Source organism: Canis lupus, chromosome X, assembly GCF_048164855.1.
Source record: "Canis lupus baileyi chromosome X, mCanLup2.hap1, whole genome shotgun sequence".
Taxonomy (NCBI): domain Eukaryota; kingdom Metazoa; phylum Chordata; class Mammalia; order Carnivora; family Canidae; genus Canis; species Canis lupus.
In genome coordinates, this window is record NC_132876.1 from 73,182,925 (window position 1) to 73,206,087 (window position 23,163).

The following is a 23,163-nucleotide window of genomic DNA, read 5'->3' on the forward strand; positions in this document are numbered from 1 at the left end:
GCATAGCCCATCGCCCATCCGAGGTGCCTCCAGCTGCCCCTGTCCTAGGGGCCCAGAGCCTGGCCTCAGGGTTGTGGTCGGGACTTGGTCCTTCAGCACGCAGTTCCCAAAAGGCTCTGGGCAAGGCTCGTGTGCTGTGGCTGTCAGGCTTCGCTCTGGCTTCTGAGGCTCCCAGGCCAGGGGGGAGCAGACAAGTTCAAAACCAGAACAGAGGGAGCCCAGCGTCAGAGCCCTGGGGCTGCCTGGGGGAGGCAGGGCACGCTCCCGCACCTGAACTGGGTCTTGAAGCGGCAGCCGCGCCTGGAGGCCAGCACCCGGGGAGAGGGAGGGTATCAACAAGTCCTACCATGTCAGTCCTGAGGGGTCATGAGGCTGAACCCTCTTGGCCGAGGGCACCAACGCTTTCGGCTTCCATCTCCGAAGCCTTTTCAGTGACCTAAAAAAAAAAAAAAAAAAAAGATCCTGAATGTCATTTATTTATTTATTTGTTTGTTTGTTTGTTTGTTTTTGTCTGATTGCTGTGGATAGAACTTCCAGTACCATGTTGAATAAAAGTGGTAAAAGGGAACATCCTTGTCTTGTCCCTGACATTAAAGGAAAAGCTCTGTTTTTCCCCAATGAGAATGATGTTAGTTGTCAGTTTTTTATATATGGCCTTTATTATGTTGAGATATATTCCCTCTAAAGCTACTTTGTTGAAAGTTTTTATCATGAATGGATATGGTACTTTGTCAAATACCTTTTTGCATGTCTATACAAATTATCATATGGTTCTTAACCTTTTTCATGTTTATGTGTATCACATTGATTGATTTGTGAATACTGACCCATCCTTGCAACCAAGGAATAAATCCCACTTGATCCTGGTGAATGATTTTTTTTAAATGTATCGTTGAATTTGGTTTACTGGTATTTTTTTGAGAATTTTGCATTTATATTAATCAAGAATATTAGCATATTTTTGTGGCATCTTTATCTAGTTTTGGTACAGAGTTATGCTGAGCTTTAGTATGAATTTGGAAATTCTTCTTCCTTTTCTATATTTTAGAATAGTTTGAGAAGAATGGGTATTAATGCTTCTTTACATGTTTTGAAGAATTCCTCTGTGAACCCACCTGGTCTTGGACTTTTTGTTTGTTGGGATTTTTTTTATTACTGATTCAGTTTCGTTACATGTTATTGGTCTTTTCTATTTCTTCCTATTTTTGTTTTGGTAGTTAGTAAATCAATCTTTTAGTAAGTTTCATTTACATTTGAAACTGTTTTTTTTTTTCTCCTCTCCTCACGTTTTAGGTATATGTTATCATATTTTATACTTTTTTATGAGTTCCTTGACTTTTTACAGAAATATTCATTTTTACTGCTTTTGTGTTTCCTATCTCTATCCTATCATTTTTTATCTCTCCTTTCCACTGAAATAGTTCCCTTTAGTATTTCTTGCAGTGCTAGTTTAGTGGTCATAATCCCTTTAATTTTTGTTTCTCTGGGAAACTCTTTATCTCTCCTTTTATTCTTTTCTAAAAATATTTTATTTATTTATTTGACAGAGAAGGGGAGCCTAAGCAGATGGAGCAGCAGGCAGAGGGAGAGGGAGAAGCAGACTCCCCACTGAGAAGGGAGTCTAATGCAAGGCTCAATCTCAGGATGCTGGGATCATGACCTGAGCAGAAGGAAGAGTCTTTTGTTTTGTTTGAATTTAACATGATTGAGTTTATTTTATTTTTACATTTTTTAATTTAAATTCAATTTGCCAACATATAGTATAACATCCAGTGCTTAACCCATCAAGTGCCCTCCTCAGTGCCAGTCACCCAGTTACCCCATCCCCCACCCTTCCACAACCCATTGTTTGTTTCCCAGAGTAAGAAATCTGTCATGGTTTGTCTCCTTCTCTAATTTTTCCACAGAGTCTTAAATGACCGAGCGACCCAAGCGCCCCCCCTTTTATTCTTTTTTTAAAGGTTTATTTATTTATTCATGAGAGATACAGATAGAGAGAGAGAGAGGCAGAGACATAGGCAGAGGGAGAAGCAGGCTTCCCACAGGGAGCCGGATGTGGGACTCGATCCTGGATCCTATGAGCCAAAGGCAGATGTTCCACCGTGGAGCCACCCCGGTGTCCCAACCATCCTTTTATTCTTAATGATAGACTTGCTGGATAAAGTATTCTTGCCTGCATATTTTCCCCTTTCAACACTTTCAATTTATCATGCCACTCTCTTCTGACTTGGAAAGTCTGTTGAGAAAGCTCCAACTAGCCTTATGGGTTTTTCCTTGTAATTTAAGGACTTCTTTTGACTTGCTGCTTTTAGTTTTTTTCTTTATTACCATATTTTTCCAATTTAATTATAATATGTCTTGGTGTGGGTCTGATTTTGTCGATTTTGTGTGTGGAGTTCTCTGTGCTTTCTGAATCTGGATATTTGTTTTTTTTTTTTTTCCAGATTAGGGAAGTTTTCAGCTATAATTCCTTCAAATAAAATTTCTGCCCCCTCTTCTCCTCCTCCTTCCTCCTCCTCCTCCTCCTCCTCCTCCTCCTCCTCTTCTTCTTCTTCTTCTTGGACTCCTATAATATGAATGTTATTACTTTTGATAGAGTCACTGATTTCCCTAAATCTTCTCGTTTTGCATAATTATTTTCTCTCTCTTCTGTTTAGGTTGATTACTTTCCATTACTCTGATTTCTAGATTACTCATTTCTTCTTTTGCTTCTTCCTTCTCCTCTTCATCCATCAAGCATGTTTCTCATTTCATTTATTGAATCCTTTATCTCTATGTTATTCCTTATCTCTGTGTTAAAGGTCACCCTCATGTCCTCCACTCTGTTCTTACACTCAGTGAATATCCTTGTGTTAATTGCTTTAAATTCCCTATCTTTGATGTTACTTCTATCTGGTTTTGCATAGTCTTTGGCTGTGGCCTCGTCCTGTTCTTTCATTTGGAATAAATTTCCATCTCTCCATTTTTTCTGCTTGTTTGTTCTGTTTCTGTGCTTAAGAAAGTCAGCTGCATCTTCTCCTCTTGGAAATAGTGACTTTATGAAGAAGAGGTCCTGCTGTGTAGTGTCTCTTATTCACCAGAACATGGTACTTCATTAGAGTATTCTATGTGTGTTCCTTACACCCTTCTGTTGTGTCTGGGTAACTTGTCCTTTCAGCGCAGTCATCTACAGTGACTCTCTGCCTGTTGTTGCTCATGATTGCTCTCTGTGGTGTTAGTGGGACTCACAGAGGCCATCTCTAAGGGAGTGTGCCCACCAGGGAACTTTGGAGTGGCACCAGGGTGTTAGCAAAATTTGTGATGGGCCACTAGTCCTATGCTAGGTACCCTGAACCACTGTGGCAGTTGGGGGTCTGCATGCCAGGGCAGTCAGGGCTGTAAGGTTGGGAACAGCATGCAATAATGTACATTAGCCCCCTTTTAGAATTGAGAAAACAGTGTACAGAGAGTTTAAGTAACTTCCCTATGGCAACATAGCAGAATTGGAAAGAAAACCTATTTAAATTTGTCTAGATGTTTGTTTAATTTAGAATTTCAGTAACTTATCTAAGTAAATAATTGTTTTTGCTTGACATCTATCAAGTGTATATAACATAGTTTTGGTAATGCTAAGCTCAATGGTTTGAGGGTCCTTTTCGAATTCCAAGAACAGCAACTAAACTGGAGGATAATGAACATCAAACTTTGCCATAGTCCTTATTCTACCAAAACTGCCTTTGCCAAGTCATTCTCCTTCTTTAGTCCTCAGAGTTTCCATCTATATAAGAACAATTAAATGCATTTTGAAAGCCATTATATTCTGAAATTCATAGCATGTAACTGAAAATTGCTATCTGGAAAAAAATGGAGTTAAGCAATTTTGACTTGAGCAATACTCCATTGTATTTATTTATTTATTTATTTATTTATTTATTTATTTTGTTCTTTTTTTTATTTTTTTATTTTTTATTGGTGTTCAATTTACTAACATACAGAATAACCCCCAGTGCCCGTCACCCATTCACTCCCAACCCCCGCCCACCTCCTCTTTCAACACCCCTAGTTCGTTTCCCAGAGTTAGCAGTCTTTACGTTCTGTCTCCCTTTCTGATATTTCCCACACATTTCTTCCCCCTTCCCTTATATTCCCTTTCACTATTATTTAAATTCCCCAAATGAATGAGAACATATAATGTTTGTCCTTCTCCGACTGGCTTACTTCACTCAGCATAATACCCTCCAGTTCCATCCACGTTGAAGCAAATGGTGGGTATTTGTCATTTCTAATAGCTGAGTAATATTCCATTGTATACATAAACCACATCTTCTTTATCCATTACTCCATTGTATTTAGATGCCACATATTCTTTATTCATTCATCAGTTGTTGAATGCTTTGGCTCTTTCCATAATTTGGTTATTTGATAGTGCTGCCATAAACATCAGAGTGCATGTATCCCTTCAAATAAGTATTTTTGTATCCTTTGGGTAAATACCTATTAGTGCAATTGCTGGGTTGTAGGGTAATTCTATTCTTAACTTTCTTAGGAGACTCCATATTGTTTTCCAGAGTGGTTGCACCAGTTTACATTCCTACCAACAGTGTAAGAAAGTTCCTTTTTCTCTGCATTCTCACCAATATCTGTTGTTTCAATTGTTAATTTTAGCCATTCTGCCGGGTTTGAGGTTATATGCCACTGTAGATTTCATTTGTGTGTCCCTGATGAATATTACTCAGCCATGAAAAACAATTAAATCTTGCTGATTGTGAAGATGTGCATAGAGTTAGAGAGTATTATGCTAAGTGAAATAGGTTAATCAGAGAAAGAGAAATATAATATGATTTCACTCATATGTGGAATTTAAGAAACAAAACAGATGAACATGGTTGAGGGGAGAGAAGCAAACCAGAAAACAAACTTTTAACCATAGAGAACAAACAGGGATACTGGAGGGGAGGGGAGGGGGGGTAGGTTAAATAAGTGATGGGTATTTGGAATGCACTTGTTGTGATGAGCATTGGGTATTGTATGTGAGTAATGAATCACTAAATTCTACCAAAACTAATAATACACTGTATGTTAACTAACTGGAATTTAAGTTTAAAAACTTGGAACAAGGGACACCAGGGCTGCTCAGTGGTTGAGCGCCTGCCTTGGGCCTAGGGCATGATCCTGGGGTCCTGGGATAAAATCCTTCATCGGGCTTCCTGCGTGGAGCATGTTTCTCTCTCTGCTCATGTCTCTGACTCTCTCTGTGTGTCTCTCTTGAATAAATGAATGAGGTCTTAAAAAAAAACTTGACACAAAAAGCAATTCAGACTTGGAAAACGATTGTGTATGTCACAAATTAAAGTTCACTTTTCACTCTTGGATTAATTCCTATACCTCATCCCCCGGCTTTTTCAAACTAGCCTGTGATTGTGAATAAAAATCTATGGAGATAAGAGCAACACCAAGACAGTTTTCATCTTGGATCCCAAATTAGCCATTTAATAGCTAGATTATTTTTGTTAAATCACTTAACTTCTCAGAGCCTTTGTTTCTTCTTCTGCAATATAAAGATGATAATTTCCCAGGAACACTAGGAAATATAGTCTCTCAGCATGTGGCTATATGCCCATCTAAAACTTAGGGTTTCTTTTCTTACACGAGGTAGAGGAAAGTGGAGATTGTTGGACAACTAGAAGACTGCCAAAGTCCACCCCATTCCCACTCACATACACTTCTTCATTCACATAGAATATATTTAATTCATCCCCAAGGAAGACAATCTGAAGTGTCATAAGTTACTCTATCCAACTCACAGTCCAGAAACAGCCCCTTCAACTCCAGATATTGCTCCCCATAATACAGTAACTTGTAAACTAAATGATAAGTTACTTGCCCCTTGCCCACACCCGAAAAACAGTGGTTAAATAGAAATAAAATTATCACAACAAAATACCTTCTTTAGGAAAAGAAAAATAAGAAATGCACAATAGACTCTTGTCTGTAACAATCTTGCTGGGCAGGAATTACAAAATCTCTGAGAATAAATTTGCTTCCTTGGTTGGACACAGAGATTCTCTTCTTTGAGAGAAACTATTTTCTTCATTGGCCCTGACTTTGCCCTCTGCAAAGTTTTTCTTTGCCTTTGAACCTCCGTGGCCACAACAAAATGATTGAAACAGCATTAGAAACTGGGTCTTCCATTTGCAAATGATATATCAGATAAAGGGCTAGTATCCAAGATCTATAAAGAACTTATTAAACTCATCGGCAAAGAAACAAACAATCCAATCATGAAATGGGCAAAAGACATGAAGAGAAATTTCACCAAAGAAGACATAGACATGGCCAACAAGCACATGAGAAAATGCCCCGCATCACTGGCCATCAGGGAAATACAAATCAAAACCACAATGAGATACCACCTCACTCCAGTGAGAATGGTGAAAATAAACAAGGCAGGAGACCACAAATGTTGGAGAGGATGTGGAGAAAGGGGAACCCTCTTACACCGTTGGTGGGAATATGAACTGGTACAGCCACTCTGGAATACTGTGTGGAGGTTCCTCAAAGAGTTAAAAATAGATCTTCCCTACGATCCAGTAATTGCACTGTTGGGGATTTACCCCAAAGATATAGATGCAGTGAAATGGCAGGACACCTGCACCCCAATGTTTATAGCAGCAATGTCCACAATAGCCAAACTGTGGAAGGAGCCTTGTTGTCCATTGAAAGATGAATGGATAAAGAAGATGTTGTCTATATATATATACAATGGAATATTACTCTGCCATTAGAAACAACAGATACCCACCATTTGCTTCAACATGGATGGAACTAGAGGATATTATGCTGAATGAAGTAAGTCAATTGGAGAAGGACAAACATTATATGGTTTCATTAATTCATGGAATATAAAAAATAGTGAAAGGGAATAAAGGGGAAAGGAGAAAAATGAGTGGGAAATATCAGAGAGGGTGACAGAACATGAGAGACTCCTAACTCTGGGAAATGAGCAAGGGGTAGTGAAACGGGAGGCAGGTGGGGGGTTGAGATGACTGGGTGATGGGCACTGAGGGGGGCACTTGACAGGATGAGCACTGGGTGTTATACTATATGTTGGCAATTTGAACTCCAATAAAAATATACAAGAAAAGATGGTATTAAAAAATAAATTAAAAATAAAATGTCTTTTGATGTAAAAAAAATAAAAAGAAACTGGGTCTTCCATACATTTTCAGTGCATGTCAATGTACCTATGTTGAACTTACTGTCCCAGACTTTTGAATCTGATAAGAGGAAATTAGAGGGAGAGACTATAAGAAGAGTTGTTTCCAGGTGGCTAGGGAAGTCTTTAATAGCATAGTGAGAATCTTGCTCTTAATGCCTATTAAATTCAGCAGGACCTGGAGGACCCCAAATTGGGGCAGAGTAAACAAAAGTAGGGTCAATGGTATCTCATGACAGAAGTAAGAGTTGTCTGTACTCTTACTAGTGATCAATTTATGCCAGAAAACTGAGTACGTCATTACCCTACTTCAAAACCTTTCCTGTTGACCTTCAGACTAAAGTCTGCGATTCTTATTCTGTTTTTCAAAGCTTTTACAATCTGCTTTCTCAATTTTCCTACCCCTTAAAGGCTACCTCCACCTTTGACCATGCTATGCTATGTGCCAGCCATGCTTTAGTATTCAATGTTCTCTAAATATGCCACATCTTTGCTAATGCTATTCTTTCTTTCTAAAATATATCTTTTCCACTTTATATTCCCAGTAAAGACCTACTATCTTACCAGGAGCCAACTGAAATGTCAATCCCTCTGAGAAATATTCCATGACTCTTCCATTCTGATTTGGCACTCCTATTTCCAATTGTTGACTGCATGCATTTGGTAAATGCATGTTTGCATTTTTATCTCTTCCAAAGGATGTGAGCCCCTTGTTTGCATGAACTGGATCTTATGCATTTCTGTCTTCCTCCATGCATATCAGATGTTCAGGAAATGTTTCAAAAAAGAAGAAAGAAAAAGAAGGAAGGAAAATAGGAAGGAAGGAGGTATAAATGTAAAATTTCAGCAAGGAAAAAATAGACTCATTTTGCAATGTCATATACTAACTGTTGTACTTTGGGCACATTGCTTAACTAGATGATGACAGGATTCTTGTCTCAACTCTATTTTTTACTGGATGTAGGATCAAACATTTCCCTAAGTGGATCTCTATTTATTCACCTATAAATTGGAATGTCTGCTAACAAGATCATGTCAAAGATCCTTTCTTAAGATTTGAGGTCTCTTTCTCCTTTTTATTTTTTTTAATTTAAATTCAATTAGCTAACATACTACATACTTAGTTTCCAATTTAGTGTTCAATAACTCATTAGTTGCATATAACACCAAGTGCTCATCACATCACATGCCCCCCTTAATGCCCATCACCCAGTTACCCCATCCCCTCACCCACCTCCCCTCCAGCACCCCTCAATTTGTTTCCTATAGTTCAGAGTCTCTTATGGTTTTTCTCCCTCTCTGATGACTTCCCAATCAGTTTTTCCTTCCCTTACCATATGATCCTCTGTGCTGTTTCTTATATTCCACATATTAGTGAGACTGTGTGATAAGTGTCGTTTCCTGATTGATATTTTATTCAGCATAATGCCCTCCAGTTCCATCCACATCACTGTAAATGGCAAGTATTCATCCTTTTCTGATGGCTAAGTAATATTCCATTGTATTATATATACCACACCTTCCTTATCCATTTTTCTGTCAATGGATATCTCAGTCTTTCCACAGTTTGGCTATTGTGGACATTACTTCTGTACACACTGGGGAGAAGGTGCCTCTTCAGGTAACTACATTTGTACCTTTGGGGTAAATATGCAGTAGTGCAATTGCTGAGTCATAGGGTAGCACTATTTTTAACTTCTTGAGGAACCTCCATACTATTTTCCAGAGTGACTATGCCAGTTTGCATTCCCACCAACAGTGGAAGAGAGTTTCCCTTTTCCACATCCTCACCAACATTTGTTGTTTCCTATCTTGTTAATTTTAGGCATTCTGAGTTGTGTAAGGTGGTATCGCTTTTTTTAAAAGATTTTATATTTATTTATTTATTCATGAGAGAGAGAGAGAGAGCACCTGCCTTCCATCCAGGGTGTGATCCCGAGAGTCCTGGGATTGAGTCCCACATCGAGTTCCCTGTATGGAGTTTGCTTCTCTCTCTGCCTGTGTCTCTGCCTCTCTCTGTGTGTCTCTCACGAATAAATAAATAAAATAAAAAATAGAATAAAATAAATGTTTGATAGAATTCCCCTGGGAAGTCACCTGGCCCTGGACTCTTGTTGTTGTTTTTTTTTTCGGGGGGAGGTTTTTGATTACTGCTTTAATTTCTTTATTGGTTATGGGTCTGTTCAGATTTTCTATTTCTTCTTGTTTCACTTTTGGTAGTTATAAATTACCAAACTTATAAAGTTTGCAGGAATGCATCCATTTCTTTCAGATTGCCTAATTTGTTGGCACATAGTTGTTAATAACATGTTCTTAAATTTGGAGGCCTCTTTATTAATAAAAACATGTCTTCAGTTTTTGGTCTATTCAAGACACTTTGTTAGGTGTGGGGATATATAATTGAATGAGGTACAATTTTGTCCTGCAGATTTAGCCTGAGTTTTCCCATTTCCAAAATGAATGATTTAGGCAAGGGACTTTCCCAAATTGAAGAGTGAATTGACTCTGTGCATGTAAACTCATCTGCTATGTGAACATACATGGATGGTTTTTCTTCTTCAAGCTGATGTTTTCTTACCTATAAAATTAGGTGGTTGGACAATATGACATCTAAAGACCCCTTGAGTTCTGATATTTTTTGGTAATAAAGTTTATAAGGTAGATATGTACCTATAATGTTTTGCTCCTAGTATTCCTGGGAGTCCTTGTTTTCCTTTTGTAGGTGGATGTACGGTCAAGGAGAGAGACTCAGAGCTGAGGAAAAGCCTCATAGCAGTCTAAACTTCTTGTTTTGACCTCCCCCAACCCACCCACTGTCCCACTAGCCTGTGTGTACTAGATTAGGACTGCCCTCAAAGTATGGACAGGGATATCTGGGCAGCTTTACCCATCCAGAAGCCAGGTTCTAAGTAAATGCCCAGCTACAAAAAGCAGGATTGATTAATCTGAAAAGGAATAAATCAAAGGTAGTTGTCCTTGTTAATCAAGTATATGTTCATTCCTATTCTCTCTGTCTCTGTTTGTCTCTCTCTCTCTTAATCTCCATCACTCAGTACCTCATGTTTTTTCTCTTAGAAATATTTCCAGATTCAAGGACATGAGGGATGATGAGACTTTCTTTTTGCCCTATTGGGCTTTGAGGTTCAGCCAGCCTGGTTCTCCTACTCCTATAAGCAAAGGCTACTGAATAGCTTTTTCTTTAGAAAGCTTATCCTGATCATTGACCAAGGAGACTATGACTCTAGTGGCAAGGTGACCAGTAACGGAACAAAGGAGTAGATGAGAAAAACTGACCTGAGTAAGAGGAACTGACATAGGCAAATATTGGCTGACAGTGGGAACTCAACTAAGGCAGTTATAAACCATGGAGCCACTACCACAACATGTTCTAGCTTGAAGTGGCTTGCAGTGAGCACTGAGGAGACCATGAGGAACACTGGATTGTGAACCAACAGACCCGGGTTCAAAATCCATCTTTGGTCGTGCCCAAGTTGTGTGAATTTAGGCAAATCATTTCAGTTCTCTGAGTCTCAGTTTGGATTTTAATTTTTGTTTTTACCCATGAGGTTATTATTGATAAGAGTTTTTTAACAGGGAGCTTAAAATGAATCAAGGATAGGGAGTGGCAAAATTTTAAAGAACAGATAGTAAGTAGTTTAGGTGTTGCAAAGCATATGGTTTTTGTAGCAGCTACTCAGTTCTTCCCTTACAGCATGAAAGCAGCCAAAGATAGTATGTAAATTAACGGCCATGGCTGTGTACCAACATAACCTTATTTATACAAACAAGTAGAGTGGGCCATATTTGACCCACATGCCATAGTTTGCATACCCCCAGTAAGGTGACATGGTTTCCAAAAAACAGATTTCACTTTATTATTTTTCAGAACAGAGGAGGTGACATTACTCTCTAGTCTATACTGCCAAGCAGGTGTTCTGTTTCCAGCTCTGGTCCTTATTCTTCAAAAATGATAGAGAAAAAGTAGATTGGGTACAGAGGAGAAGTAAGTAGAATAAAGAAGAGGCAAGAGCCCAGGTGCTGTGTAAAATAATTGAATGAACTGGAGCTCACGTCTTGGAGGGCAGACAGAAAGGACAGAGTCTGTGTGGAGCTAAAATCCATGGGTAGAAGCCACAAAGGGTAAGAGTTAATTCCACACAAGGAAGACTTCAGTAAGTAAGTGGCCTACTCATGAGTACCTGTAACTGAAAATGTGCAAGCAGGGCTTGAAAGACCAGTTGGGTGGAGATGCTTAAAAAGAATCAGGATGGGGATTTGATGAGCTGATTTTGGAAATTTGATCAAGTCTTAAGCCTCTGTTTTTCCTTCCTTGTCCAGTGGATGAAAGACATAGATGTACTTTGTGAAGTTGATTTTCTTCATTTATTTAACATCTCATCAGCACTAGTTGGGTTAAAGTGCTATGCTAAGCTACTGAGGCACAAAGGTGCAAATTCAGTAAAGAGTACCATAAAACAATCACCCATAATTTTAGAGAGGATTATACTGGTTCCTGCAGAAATTGAAAAGGGATGGAAAACTATGAGCCAGCAGCAATACTTTAGCTCTCTCTTTTCAACTTAAGTACTAGAGAGGTAGAACACAGGCGATATATAGCTTATTTGGACTGATTGTATACAAGCTGTAAAGTGATAGCACTTTACAGACTGAAAAGAATCAGTTGAATAGAAGTAGCAGAAAATCAGCACCAAGTTTCCTATTTGTAACAAGTCACTTTAAGGCAGTAACCCTGAGAAGCACAATGAGGCATATTTCTCCAGGGAAAGAGTTAATCTTTAGTCTCCTAAGAGGTCCCAACTCATTTTGATCTCAGTGGGAATTCCTTCAGTTTCCCAATTTGTCCCAATTTCACTGTATACAAATGTTTCTAGAATTTGGTGTAAGTTTGAGGGCTGGTCAGTTCTCTGGGATCCAAACATCACAGCTATCCAATCTTATTTCTTGAGTTTCTCTTGCCTCCCAGAAGTACAATGTCTTAGACTGAGTGTGTAAGATATTTAAGCTGCCCCCAAAGCCATCAAGTGGAGGCTGTCTTTGAAAGCTTCATTTGCTTTCTACATGCCATGCTCTCAAATCTCTGAAAGAGGCAGCATGTTGGAGAATATGGGTTTTAAAGTCAGATAGTTCTGGCTTAAAATCCTGATCAGACTAATTATATAAATCTTAGGCAAGTTACATTTACTCTCTAAACTTCTGTTTCTTTCTATGTAAAATAAGAGTAACAATATCTGACCCACATGTTTATTGTAAAGATTTTAGTATTATATCCAACAACCTAGTACACTGCCTGACATATAGTATAAAATTAAATCAATGATATCTATTATTATCAAAAAAGTGTATGTTTACTGCAGTCAGTCCTCTGGGTTTTAGTTCTAGCATTGGCATTTACTGGCTGTGTAACTATGAGCAAGTCAGCTCATCAATTGGGAGTTCAGTTTTCTCATTGAGACATTAACAGTAGTTAGTTTCTTAGGGTGTAGGAAAAAATAAATTTATATATATACATATATATATAATACTTCTCACATGGTATGACGCATAGTAGATGTTTAATAAATGAGAATATCTATGCTAATTGTTATAAAATCTTTTTCAGTACCTTGCTCACACGCCTCCATGAGTTTCATAACCAGCTGGGTGGAGTGACTGCATTCTCCTACTCCCACAAGATGGCAGTGTGATTACAGTGAGGTCAGAGTATCCCTGGAGCTTAAGGGAGACATAAAAGAGCCTAGCACCCCATGAAAGCCTGCTGCCCAGAGCATGACTCCATCCTTGGCCCATTCTTGTGTACTCATTACTCCTCCCTATACCCCTTTTCATGCTGCTTCCTTCATCAGCAACTGGCATAAGTTACAAGTTTTGGGGGGTGGGGTGGGTAATGGGGCAGAAGAAAGAGGGAGCATTTGTGAGAACCTGTGCCACTCATCTGTTGATGAGCTTTTGACTAGGGATAAGCATGTGACTGGGAGTCAAGGATCCTGTTTTCTAGTCCAATATTCCACCGACTTATTCTATGATTCTGGACAAGCCTTTGTTTTTTTCATCTTTACCTGTAAAAGGGTATTTTCTGGCTTAGGACACCTCTGGCTCTGACATTCTAAGAATATTACAGCTGAACTCATAGGAAACCAATATAAATTAGGATACCTGATGTTTTTTGGTTACTTCCATTGAAAAATTGTGAATGTATCTGATATTCAAACAAGTCTGTGAATCTTTTATATAATCCTGATGTCAGGGGTAATAGATATAATAATGTCCTTAAAATGCTGATATATCTATAATTCAAGCTGTCAAATACATTTCAGTTTGAGAGGACAGGAATCTGATAAGAATTTCAGGAAACCTGGGGCTTCTCAGGCCTAACTCTAGATGAGGAGGGGCAAGGATGATCCAGTAGTTGGCAATATGCCCCCACGTCATTCCAGAACAGTGTTTTGTGAAAGTAACCTGGAATTTTGCCCCAGAATGGTATCTGACCTTTATTTAAACCCATTAAAAAAACCATTAAATTTAGATCCAAACCTCAGGAGCTTAATTTCCTAGCTATGTGACCTGGGCATTGGTTAGAAGCCCTTTGAGAACTCTAAATGGGAGCAAGTAAAATTGTTACCTTAAAACTTGGATGTCATCTTAGGACACCTGGAGGCTCAGTTGGTTAAGCATCTGACTTCAGCTCAGGTCATGATGCTGGGGTCTGGGATTTAGTCCTATGTTGGGCTCCTTGCTCAGTGGGGAGTCTGTATGTCTCTCTGCCCTTTCCCCTGCTTGTGCTCTCTTGATCTCTCTCTTTCTCTCAAACAAATGAAAAATAAAATCTTAAAAAAAACTTTAAGTCATCTTAACACTGGTAGTTTTGTGGGTTTTTTTTTGTTAGTTTGTTTTGTTTTATTCATGAGACACACAGAGAAAGGCAGAGATATAGGCAGAGGGGGAAGCAGCCTCCTTGAGGGGAGCCTGATGTGGGACTCAGTCCCAGGACTCCGGGATCATGATCTGAGCCAAAGGCAGATGCTCAACCACTAAGCCACCCAAGCACCCCAACACTGGTAGTTTTTAAACCTTATGGATTACAGAACCCTTTGAGAGTTGAGGCTTCTGATCCCTAAAAAGACATTGACAGGAAAAAAGTGTATTTCACCATTTACTCCAGGCTAAATCTTCTGCCTTAAAGGACAAGAGAGCAATTTAATGTATAAATTTACCTTTAAAAATATGTCCATTAGAAAGTGGTATACAGGTTGGAGTGTGGAAGGGCCTATTATAACAACAAAGAGACACAAATGCTGGCATGGGAACCAAATAGAGAAAGGATGCACAGGCCCCCAAATTTCACATATTTTGGTTTAGTTTGCAAAACTATCTTAATTTGTGCCATAACTATTTCAGAAATGTTTCATAAATTCACAGAACTTCTTCAGTTCTGATTCCATATTTAGTGACCAAATTTATGACTACACAGTAACCATCTGTGTAGTCATTTTGAAAGAATATACCCAGAGGCATTTAGGAATCCCCGAATTTGAAGCATTATATGCAAATCCTTAGTAAAAAACTGATTATTCACCATTGTGTGATATGTGCTCACATTCTATATTTTTCTTATTCCTGGGCAGCAATTTTGTATGACACAACTTTATCCTCATCACCATTCTGATATAGAACTTAATATTTTTGTTTTACAATTACCTTCTTCTTCTCCTCTGAGCATTCCCAAAACACTTTCATATCCTTTGATGTCAATTCAACCTCATGACAACCTTCTAAACAATATAAACATTATATCACATGATTTTTATATGTCCCTTCTCAGTCTGCAGTACAGATGACAGAGTGACAGCCTCCATCTCATGTGAACCTGTGTACTCCTGTTTGCTTCTAAACACAGTGAGAGAGAAAAGGAAATCCTTTTCAAAATCAATCTTCTTACTTCTCAGAGCCTCCTTTTGAGGGCCAGGATTCATCTCACAAACATTCACAGAATCACAGATAAGAGGGACTCAGGAATCATAGCCCAGGGGTTATTAACCAAGACTGAATGTCAATGTCTCCTGAAATGGGATGAGGGGTGGGCACTGACACAATCCCTTCACCACTGCCCTCTACCACCCCATCCCCACCATAAGCAGAGCCTGGATCAGAAGGTCTTTTATTTCCACAATCTTTACCACAGAAGCCAGAGGTAAATAGCAAGAAGGATCCTCGCTCAGTGAGCAACTTACCTGGGAAATACTATCCATCTCCCACAGGCACAAGTTTCATATAAAACAAGGGCTCGGGGGCTAGAAACTTTTTGTTCCTGAAACTTCCTGATCTTGAGACTCCCCTTTCCCAAAGATTGATACCAAATAACCCTGCCTGGGAAAGCTGATTCCATCACCTTGGAAATCATCAATAAAGACCATATAGATACAGACCAACACCAAAACAACAACACAAAGACTCAGAAAATGAAGCTGTCATCAAAACCACAGTCAAAAAGTAGGCCAGGACTTACATGCTAAACATAAACAGGATGACTGCTTGCTAAAGCAAAATATTTAAATAAGATCTTCTAAAATAATAGTCTTCTTAATTACTTTAAAGTCTTCTAAAATAATAGTCAAATATTTGTATAATTAATATATAATAAAAATGCCCACCATAACAACAATCATTTGTTGTTTCTTAAATTCCACATGTGAGTGAAATCATGAAGTATTTGTTTTTCACTGACTGACTTATGTCACTAAGCATAATGCTCTCTGGCTCCATCCATGTCATTGCAAATGGCAAGACTTCATTCTATTTATGGTGGACTAATATTCTATTGTACATATATACCACATATTTATCCATTCAGCAGTTGAAGGATGTTTAGGCTTTTTCCATAATTTGGCTATGGTAGATCATGTTATAAACACTAGGGTGCATCTCTTTGAATTGATTTTTTGTATCCTTTATGTAAATACATAGCAGTGCAATTGCTAGATGATAGGGTTTCTCCATAATTTGGCTATTGTAGATCATGCTATAAACATTGGGGTGCATCTCTTTGAATTGATATTTTTGTATCCTTTGGGTAAATATGTAGTGGTGCAACTGCTGGATTGTAGGGTAGTTCTGTTTTTAACTTTTTGAGGAACATCCATAGTGTTTCCCAGAGTGGCTGTACCACTTTGCATTCCCACCAAAAACCTAAGAGGGTTCCTTTTCTCTGCATCCTTGCCAACACCTGTTGTTTATTGTATTGTTGGTTTCAGCCATTCTGCAAGCTATGAGGTGATATCTCATTGTAGTTTGATTTGTATTTCTATGATGATGAGTGATGTTGAGTATCTTTATATGTCTGTTGATCATCTGCATATCTCTTTGGAAAAATGTCCATTAATGTCTTCTGCCCCTTTTTTACTGGAATTTAAGAAACAAAACAAATGAGGAGGGAGGTAAGATGGCAGAGTAGTAAGATGACCCTATGTTGGCTTCCTCACTCAAACACAGCTAGATAAATATAAAATCATTCTGAACACCCAATAAATCAATCAGAAGTCTTAGAGAACAAAGCTACACATCTGCAAACCAGAAAAATATCCTGTGTAAACTTTTCTTAACAAGCACACCAAAACACACCTAGGACCTAGCTTTATTTATGGTTTTCTTTCAATTTTGATTTTAAATTTTATTTTGGTCTTTATTTTTATTTTTTCATTGAAGTTTGATTTGCCAACATATAGTATAACACCCAGTGCTCATCCCAAGTGCCCTCCTCAGTGTCTGTCACCCAGTTACCCCAACCCCCTGCGCACCTCCCCTTCTGCAACCCTTTGTGCATTTCACAAAATTAGCATTCAATTTTATTTTTTTCTTTTTGTCTTTTTTTTCACTCCAAAATGACAAGGCAAAGGAACTCACCCCAAAAGAAAGAACAAGAATAAATGATAAATAGAGATATAATCAATGCAGATATAAGTAAGATGTCTGAATGAGAATTTAAAACAACAATTATAAGCATACTAGCTGGATTTGAAAAAAGCATAGAAGATACTAGAAAATTCCTTACTGCAGCGATAAAAGAACTAAAATCTAGTCAGCCTGAAAAAAAAAATGCTATAACTGAGATGCAAACCAAGTAGAGGCTATAAAAATGAGGATGGATGAAACAGGAAAAAATCAATGATACAAAAGATAAATTATGGGAAATAATGAATCTGAAAAGAAAAGGGAAACAAAGGTAATGGATCATGAAGGTAGACTGAGGGAACACAGTGACATATTACAATGGATAACGTTTGTATTATAGTAGTTCCAGAAAATGAAGAGGGAAAGGGGGCAGAAGGTTTATTTGAGCAAATTATAGCCAAAAATTGTCCTAATCTGGGGAAGGATACATTCATCAATATCCAAGAAGCACAGACAACTCCCATTAAATTCAACAAAAGTTGACTGAGGTCAAGGCATGTCATACCCAAATTCACAAAATACACAGGCAAGGAGAGAATCCTGAAAGCAGCAAAGGAAAAAAATGTCTCAGACTTATAAGAGAAGACAGAACACACACACACACACACACACACACACACACACGACAGATCTCATCCACAGCAGATCTGCCACAGAAAATTAGCAGGCCATAAGACGGTGGCAAGATATATTCAACATGTTGATTGGGAAGTATGAAGCCAATAATACTACATCCAGCAAGGCTGCCATTCAGATACCATGTCACACCAGTGAGAATGGTGAAAATTAACAAGACAGAAAACTACAAATATTGGAGAGGATGTGGAGATAGGGGATCCCTCTTGCATTCTTGGTAGGAATGTGAGCTGGTACAGCCACTCTGTAGAATTGCGTGGAAGTTTCTCAAAGAGTTAAAAATAGAGCTACCCTATGACTCAGCAATTGCACCACTGGGGATTTACCCCAAAGTAACAGATGCAGTGAAACGGCAGGACACCTGCACCCCAATTTTTTTTGGAGTCTATAAATTTATTGAGTAAAAACGAAACAATGTCAGACATGTTCAATTCGGTTTGGTTCAAATGTGGCTGATGTCCATCTGCAGCAGAAATGAACTGAAGTAAAGAGAAGACCCAAGGATGCTGGCAAGGGGGCCACTGAACAAAGCAATCCTCTGTTAATTGTAAAAGCAGGCGTCACACAGCCAGTGAGTCAGTTAGCAGAGGCAGGGAGACGTGGTGTTTAATGGGCAGGGATAAAACCAGATTCAGCAAGAACTTTCAAAAGAGGAGAGGGCCAGAGCATTTAGAGATCGAGTTGCAACAGGTGTGGACCTGCCGGTTCACTTGGGGAACACTGTGACCACGTTGTAGCCCTCAGGGGGTGTGACCCGCTCCCGAGCATGCTTTTCACAGTAGATCTGATCCTACATGAAGAAGTGGCTCTTCTGTTTTAGATTGGGGCCACATTCAGTGCACACATAACGCTCAGGGTGACGGTAGTGGTCCCAGAGCTTCAGGAACATGCCGACAATGCCGGTGCCACATTTGTCACACATGGGCAACTTCTGGGCATTTCCAATAGATGCAGCCACTTTGGTGACTGGAGCCTTAACACTTCTGAAACCTGATGGCTTGTTGGGATCCCCTTTCTCCTCAGACTCTAAGATTTCCTGCAATACCAGGAATGAAGTGGATTGCTTGGGAGGGCTCATTTAACTCCTGTTTCTCATGAAGCATCTTGTAAACTTCAGATTCTTTGTCGTTGACAAGTCCACTTAGAGGCTGAGAATGGTCTAAGGCTCTGCCATTTGTCTCCTGCCCACTGGCTGCTGTCTTTGACTCCAAGGTGTTGTTGAAGTTGGATATGTTTTCAGAGGAATAGAGACCAGCTGGGTTGTTGTACTGGTTTGTGATGACCCTGGGGGCAGAGCTGGAGGCCAGCGAGGCGGTAAAGGGCATGGCACTCCGGTTGTGGGCGCTTCCTATGTGCAGGACCTCTTGGGGTTCCGAGGCCAAATTCATCTTGTACGGATGACGTTTCCCTTCCTCTGTCACCAGGGAAGACCAGGTTTTTTGTTCATATCTGGTGACTGTGAGGGTCATGTTGTCCATGCAGCCCTTGATTTTGTTCTGAGCTTCCAGGTGTGTCATACCACTGCTATTTTCCCCATTGATGGCTGTGATTACATCTCCGATGCATAAGTTAGCTCCCGCAAACTTGCTTCCAGGAGTGACCCGGGAAATGGCCAGGGGTTGTTCGAAGTCTTTGCCCCCCACGAGGTGGAAGCTCCACAGCCCCGGGCCTTGGAGGACGATCTGCTGGGTGGACTTGGCGTGGCAACCCACGGGAACCGACGCGACAGGATGAGTTGCGCTGGGCTCCCCGGCAGCTGTCGGAAAAAGAGAGCCACCCCAATGTTTATACCAGCAATGTCGACAATAGCCAAACTGTGGAAGGAGCCTCAGTGTCCATCTAAAGATGAATGGATAAAGAAAATGTGATCTATATATACAATGGAATATTACTCAGCCATTAGAAACAAAGAATACCCACCATTTGTTTCAACGTGGATAGAACTGGAGGGTATTATGCTGAGTGAATTTAGTTAATCAGAGGACAAATATTATATGGTTTCATTCATTCGGAGAATATAAAAAATAGTGAAAGGGATTAATGGGAAAGGAGAGAAAGTGAGTGACACATATCCAAATGGATGACAGAACATGAGAGATTTCTAACTCTGGGAAATGAACAAGGGGTAGTGGAAGGGGAGGTGGGCCGGGGGATGGGGTGGTGGGGTACAGGCACTGAGGGGGGCATCTGATGGGATGAGCACTGGGTGTTATACTATACGTTGGAAAATCGAACTCCAATAAAAAATATATATAAAAAAGAGAAAAATTGATGCAAAAATTCTCAACAAGATAACAGAAAGTTGAATTTAACAGTACATTGAAAGAAGTATTCACCACATTCCATTGGGATTTATTCATGGGCTGCAGGGGTAGTTCAAAACTTGCAAATCAATCAACATGATATACCACATTATCAAAAGAAAAGATAAGAACCATATGATTCTCTCAATATATGCAGAAAAAGCATTTGAAAAAATACAACATCCATTCTTGACAAAAAGGAAACTCTTAATAAATTAGGTATGAATGGAATATACCTCAGCATCACAAAGGCCATATAAAAAAGACCCATAGGTAATATCTTCCCCAATGGCAAAAAAACAGAATCTTTTCTTTGTGGTCAGGAATGGGACAGGGATGCCACTCTCATAATTATTATTCAACATAGTACTGGTAGTCTTAGCCTCAGTAATCAGACAACAAGAAGAAATAAAGGCATCCAAATTGGGAAGGAAGAAGTAAAACTTTCACTATTTGCAGACAACATGATTCTGTCTGTGAGAAACCAAAAGCATTCACAAAAAATTTGCAAGAACTAATATATTTATTCAGCAAAGTTGCAGTATATTAAATAAATGTGCACAAATCTGTCACATTTCTTTACACTAGTAGCGATGCAGCAGAAAAAGAAATCAAGGAATTGATCCGATTTGCAATTGCACCAAAAACAAAGAGATAAATAGGAATAAATATAACTAAATAGTTAAAAGATATGTACTCTGAAAACTGTGGAACACTTATGAACAAAATTGAAGAGAACAGAAAGAAATGAAAAAGCATTCCATGCTCATGGATTGAAAGAACAAAGATTGTTAAAAATGCCTATGGTACACAAAGAAATTTACACATTTAATGCAACTCCTATAAAAATAACAACAGCATTTTTCACAGAGCTAGAACAGTCTTAAAATTAGAATGAAACCACAAAAGACCCCAAATATCCAAAAGAATCCTGAAAAAAACGAACTTGAATGCATCCTGATTTTCAAGTTATATTACAAAGCTGTAGTCATCAATATAGTATGGTACTGGCACAAAAATTGACACATAGATCAGTGGAACAGAATAGAGAACCCAGAATAGGACTCACGATTCCATGGTCAACCAATCTTTGACAAAGCAGGGAAGAATATCCAGTGGAAAAAAAGTATCTTCCAAAAAGGGCATTGGGAAAACTGGACAGCAATATGAAAAAGAATGAAACTAGAGTACTTTCTTACACTATACACAAAAATAAAGTCAAAATGGATGAAAGACCTAAATATTAGACAGGAAACAATCAAAATCCTAGAGAACACAGAAGTCTCTTTGACCTCAGCCATAGCAACTTCTAACTAGACACACTGCCAGAGGCAATGGGAACAAAAACAGAAATGAACTAGTGGGATTTCATCAAGACTAAAATCTGTACAGTGAAGAAAACAATCAAAACTAAAAAGCTTCATCTTACAGAGTTGGAGAAGATATTTGCAAGTGACATATTGGATAAAGGGTTAGAATCCAAAATTTATAAATAGCTCATCAAATTCAATACCCCAAAACAAATAATCCAGTTAAGAAATGGGAAGAATACATGGATAGACACTTTTTTCTTTTTGTTTTGTTTTGTTTTAAGGTTTTATTTATTTATTCATGAGAGACACCCAGATGGAGAGGCAGAGTAATAGGCAGAGGGAGAAGCAAGTTCCCTTTTGGGTGTCTGATGTGGGACTTGGTCCCAGGATTCATGACTTGAGCTGAAGGCAGACACTTGACCACTCCACCCAGATGTCCTGAATAGACACTTTTCTGAAGAAGACAATCAGATAGCTAACAGACACATGGAAAGATGCTTAACATCACTTATCATCAGGGAAATACAAATAAAACCATGATGAGATATCTCTTCACACCTGTCAGAATGTCTAAAATTAATAACAAAAGAAACAGCGGATTTTGGCAAGGATCCTCATCAACACCTAGTGTTAATCACAACCATTACCTCGTTAAAACACTTCACCCATTTAGTCCTTCTCCTCAACCACCTCCCTCCATCAACCCTCAGTGTGTTCTCTATCATTAAGCTTCTCTTATGCTTTATTTCCCTTTCTCCTCACCCCAACTTCCAATATGGTCATTTTCCCCCCTTAAATTCCACATGTGAGATCACTTGGTATTTGTCTCTCTCTGATTGACTTATTTCACATAGCATAATATACTCCAGCTCCATCCATGTTATTACAAATGGCAATATTGCATTCTTTTTAACATCTGGTAATATTCCATCATATATATATAATATATATATATACATATATACATGTATATACATACATATACACATATATATACATATATGCCATTTGATTAACACTAGGTGTTGTAAGTGATGACTCAATGAATTCTACTCCAGAAACCAATAATGCACTGTAGTTAAGTAAAATTTAAATAAATAATTAAAAAATAATACAAAAAATGGGGCGGGGCAAGATGGTGGAAAAGCGGGGGCCCTCAACTCACCTGGACCCATCAGCTTACCTAGATAACTTTCAAATCATCCTGAACACCTACTAATTCGACCTGAGATTTAAAGAGACCACAGCCTCTTTACACTACAGAGAGAAGGGTTTTCACTTCTAGCAAGGTAGGAAGGTGGAAAAAAACAAAATAAAAAAGAATCAAGTGGGAGAGGGGCACCGCGAGGAGCCCAGCTAAAGCTGGGTGAAGGCCCCTGGGACAGGAAAGCCCAGCCCTGGGGAAGCGGGACCTTTAAAAATCTGCACCAGATACTTCCTGGACGGAAAAGTGTTTAACAGGGAAATCCGGCAGAATCACAGGAGGGGTAGTGAAGCCTCGTTTCCCGGAATCACTAATAGAGGAAGTGCATCCCAGCGGAAAGCACTCCACAAACTGTGGGCCTATCTCGGAAAAGGGCTGGAGCGTCCATCTGGCGGGACATTTGGGAGAAGCCAGTCAGTTAGGTGGGCGGCTTCAGAGGGATGTGTCTGTACCCTGCTGCCTTTGGGAGCCGTTCCCCCTGGAAGTGTGATTCCAGCATTGCCGGGCCCCGATCCCAGGGTGCAGAGTGGACAAAGCCCAGGATCT

At 39.1% G+C, this 23,163-nt stretch overlaps 1 pseudogene; it reads right to left on the reverse strand.

The window, feature by feature from the left end:
• Positions 1–18,169: 18,169 nt before the first annotated feature.
• Positions 18,170–22,588, reverse strand: LOC140628498 (PDZ and LIM domain protein 1 pseudogene; annotated as a pseudogene).
• Between the last annotated feature and the right edge of the window lie 575 nt (positions 22,589–23,163).